The sequence below is a fragment of the Nicotiana tabacum genome, chromosome 8, assembly GCF_000715075.1.
Source record: "Nicotiana tabacum cultivar K326 chromosome 8, ASM71507v2, whole genome shotgun sequence".
NCBI classification, from domain to species: domain Eukaryota; kingdom Viridiplantae; phylum Streptophyta; class Magnoliopsida; order Solanales; family Solanaceae; genus Nicotiana; species Nicotiana tabacum.
In genome coordinates, this window is record NC_134087.1 from 26,631,181 (window position 1) to 26,636,075 (window position 4,895).

The following is a 4,895-nucleotide window of genomic DNA, read 5'->3' on the forward strand; positions in this document are numbered from 1 at the left end:
CAGCTTTTGGGTAGTTACGAGGTTAAGAAGCCTGAACTACGCCCATATCATGATTACGCTAAAATGTTGATGGGGTGGCTCGGTGATGTGACTATTCAGCATGTGCCAAGGAAAGAAAATAAGAAGGCTAATGTTTTAGCTGCTCTAGCTTCATCATTAGCCTTGCCTGATCAAGCACAAGTTACCGTCTGCCAGAAATGGGTAGTACCGCTGCCAAATGAGGCTGAAGGTGAAGAAAACAAACTCGAGCATCTTGTTGCTGTTTTTGAAGTTGAGAAAGAAGAATGGCGACAACCCATTATCGACTACTTATACTATGGGATACTTCCAGAAAATCCGAGGAGAAGGACTGAAATTCGTCATCGTGCACCTCGCTTCCTTTACTACAATGATACTCTATACAGAAGGTCGTTCGAGGGAGTACTCTTGTGATGCTTAGGAGAAGAAGAAGCTCTCCAAGCTTTGCAAGAGGCACATTCTTGGGTATGCGGGTCACACCAATCTAGACCAAAGCTTCACTTCCATATAAAAAGGATGGAATATTATTGGCCAACGATAGTAAAAGATTGCTTGGACTACGCTCGAAGATGCAAGGCTTGTCAATTCCATGCGAATTTTATTCATCAACCTCCTGAAGTGTTGCACCCGACTGTTGCATCCTGGCCATTTGATGCTTGGGGATTGGATGTTGTTGGACCACTGCCAAAGTCCTCTGGTGGGCACCTATACATTTTGGCTTCAACTGACTACTTCTCAAAATGGGCTGAAGATGTTGCTCTTAAGGAAGTAAAGAAGGAAAATGTTGCAAGTTTCATCCGAGTAAACATTATTTATCGCTTTGGCATTCCTCGTTACATAATAACGGATAATGGAAAGCCATTCGATAATAGGTTGATGAATAAGATTTGTGATCTCTTTGGCTTCAAGCAACATAACTTTTCGATGTACAATGCTGCCGCCAATGGTCTAGCTGAGGCATTCAACAAGACTCTATGCAACTTGTTAAAGAAAGTCGTCTCCAAATCCCAAAGAGATTGGAATGAACGTATGGAAGAAGCTCCATGGGCATATAGGATGACTCACCGCACGCTAATACAGGCGACTCCTTATTCACTCATTTATGGAGTCGAAACGGTCTTGCCACTTGAGCTTCAAATACCTTCGTTACGACTGGCTATTCAAGAAGGGATCACTGATGAAGAAAATGCTCAACTTCGATTAGCAGAGTTAGAAGCTCTTGATGAAAAGAGAATGGAAGCTCAACAGAGTCTTGAATGTTATCAAGCTCGATTATCTCGCGCCTTCAATAAAAGAGTTCGCCCGAGATCCTTTCAAGTAGGAGATCAAGTCCTTGTCGTACGAAGACCCATAATTACTTCTCATAAACCTGTAGGGAAGTTCACTTCAAAATGGGATGGGTCATATGTCGTACAAGAAGCTTACTCAAGTGGGGCTTCCAAGTTGGTTGATATAGATAGTATGAGAATCGGCCCTATCAATGGCAAGTTTTTAAAGAAGTATTATCCGTGAAGTTGCAACGCTCCTCGACGTACGAGCCTAAACTGCAAGTCATGATGCTCCTTGATGCACGATCCTAAACTGCATGTTGCTACACTCCTGACCCGCATGAGTTTATACTGTGTACGGCCCCTACAAAAAAAAAAGTCCGCTAGGTTGAAAGTCTCGAAAGAGGCGGCCTAGGCAAAAGTTAGGATGTAAAAAAAAAAAAGGGAGTCCGCTAGGTTTAAAACTTCAAAAGAGGCGGCCTAGGCAAAAGGTAGGACATAAAAAAAATTTAAAAAAAATCACCCAGCCTGAACTACGGTATGACTTGATTCTCTTTGTCGAGGTACGTATGCAGCTTAGAGTTTCATTGTAAGTTCAGTCGCATAAGTTCAAAGATACATATTGCCCCAATTGTTGTTCGAATGAAGTATGAAGGAATGTAAGATCAAACTGAAATGCCATCCTCCTGTTGAACTTTGATCTCATTTGATTTAAAGGGGGCAACCCTCCATGGTAAATTGATATCTTCAATGGGCTGATTTTAGGAGGATGTCAAGTATTTGCGTTGAAGTCCAGGAATTCTCTATGTCTTAAGGATCACCAAACCTTCAAGTTTGTTGGTCTCCAAGTCCTCTCTCTGCCTTAAAAAAAGGGGGAAGAGAAGAGAGACATCAAAAGGAAACACAAGTATAAGGAAAAGATTTCTTGGCACGACGTTTCAAATTCAATGAGACTTGAACTCAAGATATTTGTGAGATTATGGCTCTTAGATTTCGATTGATGGCAAGTAAGACATCTTCCTATCTCAAGGATTCCATACCAAGATATGAATTTTTGTGAGACTACGCAAATCTGGAATTGATAGCGTGGTACAATGAAAGTTGATTTCATAATATTATCTGGGATGATTCAGAAGTTGTTTGATTGAGAATTTTGGATATGTTCTAGGTCTTGAAGTCTAGTTTTCTTGAAATCAAACGGTTTGCAATTTCGATATTTATACACCGAGATATGATTTTTTTGGTGAAACTGCACAAATCTGGAATTGATAGCATGGTGCAATATAAAGTTGATTTCAAAATATTATCTAGGACGATTCTGAAGTTGGTTGATTGAGAATTTTGGATATGTTCTATGTCTTGAAGTCTAGTTTTCTTGAAATTAAACGGTTTGCAATTTCGATATTTCTATACCGAGATATGAATATTTTGGTGAGACTGCACAAATCTGAAATTTTCAACATGGTGAAATCGAAAGTTGGTTTCAAAATATTATCCGGCGCGATTCTGAAGGTTTTTTGATTCTGAGTATTGGATATATTTTAGATATTGAAGTCATCAAACGGTTAACTATTTGGACTCTCCCACGACAAGATATGAATCATTTGTTACAAGAACATAAAGCTGAAAATTATGCGACTAAGATAAAAGTCGAACAATGTAAAGCAAAAGAAAAGCTGAAATATTTAAGCCCTCGAAGTCTCCAAGTTGAAGTCTTCAAGTGTATTCAAGTTGAAGTCCCCAAGTTGAAATCTTCAACCCCGTCGGTCTTCAAGTTGAAGTCTTCAAATCCGCTGATCTTCAAGTTGAAATATTTAGGCCATCCAAGTCTCAAAGTTGAAGTCTTCAAGTCTGTCGGTCTTCAAGTTGAAGTCTTCAAATTCGCCGATTTTCAAGTTGAAATATTTAGGCCCTCCAAGTCTCAAAGTTGAAGTCTTCAAGTCCGTCGGTCTTCAAGTTGAAGTCTTCAAATTCGCCGATCTTCAAGCTGAAATATTTAGGCTCTTCAATTCCAAAGTTGAAGTCTTCAAGTTCGTCGGTCTTCAAGTTTCAGTCTTCAAATTCGTCGGTCTTAAAGTTGAATTGTTTAAGCCCTCCAAATCTTCGAGTTGAAGTCTGCAAAGTCCGCCAAATCTTCAAAGTTTTCCAAGTGTTCAAGTTGAGGTCGTCTTCAAGTTGAAGCTATATAACTTTCCAATCTTAAAGTGGACATATGAGTCCCTTTGCACCTTAAGTTAGCATTGCCGAAAGTCGGGTCGTTTTGAGAGTAATCTCTCCGATAGTCAGGCCACATTGAGAGTAATCTCTCCGATAGTTGGGCCGTTTTGAAAGTAATCTCTCCGATAGTCAGGCCACATTGAGAGTAATCTCTCCGATAGTCGAGCCGTTTTGAGAGTGATCTCTCCGATAGTTAAGCCACATTTTGTGGACATATAAGTCTTCCAATATTAAGGTGGACATATAAGTCCTTTTGCACCTTAAGTTGGCCTCTTCGCGGGTTTGTCCTTAAAAAGAACTATAACTTTCCAATCTTAAGGTGGACATATAAGTCCATTTTCACCTTAAGTTGGCCTTGCCGAAAAGTTGGGCCATTTTGAGAGTAATCTCTCCGATAGTCAAGCCACATTGAGAGTAATCTCTCCGATAGTCGGGCCATTTTGAGAGTAATCTCTCTGATGATCAAGCCATATTCTATGGACATATAACTCTTCCAATCTTAAGGTGGACATATAAGTCCCTTTGCATCTTAAGTTGGCCTCTTCGCGGGTTTGTCCTTAAAAGGAACTATAACATTCCAATCTTAAGGTGGACATATGAGTCCCTTTGCACCTTAAGTTGGCCTTGCCGAAAGTCGGGTCGTTTTGAGAGTAATCTCTCCGATAGTCGGGCCACATTGAGAGTAATCTCTCCTATAGTCGGGCCGTTTTGAGAGTAATCTCTCCGATAGTCGAGCCACATTGAGAGTAATCTCTTCGATAGTCGGGTAAGGATGAGTACTCATCCCCTCATACCTCAAGATCGTCTTCTTCATGCATGGATTATCTTGTTGAACAAGAACATATCTTTCTCGCTTGACCTACAAAAAAATGGCAAAAGAAGAAAAGCACAAAAAAAAAAAAATTACCTTCGCATCAATACTTTCAAGTCCGCAAAACTAGGCTCAATATGGCTTTGCAAATATTGCAAAATGATACTAAACAAATACGATGCAGGGGTTTATATAGATCTCAAAGGGACTGCTAAAACATGTGAATTGCCGATGTGGGATTGAGTGTATGAGGCGGTTACTACAATTCTTTTCCGTATGGAACTCGTCTAATTACGGCGGCAAAATGAATCCAAGATGGACTCAAATTGTGGTAGGAATTGCAAAGCTAATATGAAATTGTGTCTAATCATGACAATGTGGAAAGACTTCCTTTTCCAAAAGGAAACATAGATGTCAGGCGACAATTCTGGTTTCATATTGAAATCACAATTTTCAATTGTTGTCTTATCCCTATTTAAATTAAATGGTCATTATACTGTTCGAATAATTGACCGGGTGTATACGTAACAAAATCGCATGGACAATCTTTAAGCTCTAAACTGGCCTAAGCCAAATTTGAT

The 4,895-nt window shown here is 39.8% G+C and overlaps 1 long non-coding RNA gene across 1 annotated transcript; it reads right to left on the reverse strand.

The window, feature by feature from the left end:
- Positions 1–2,759: 2,759 nt before the first annotated feature.
- LOC142163548 (uncharacterized) lies at positions 2,760–4,465 on the reverse strand. Its single transcript, XR_012694496.1, has 2 exons — positions 4,411–4,465; positions 2,760–3,401 (listed from the first exon to the last, which is right to left on the reverse strand). It is a non-coding gene; the product is annotated as an uncharacterized LOC142163548 (long non-coding RNA).
- Positions 4,466–4,895: the final 430 nt, after the last annotated feature.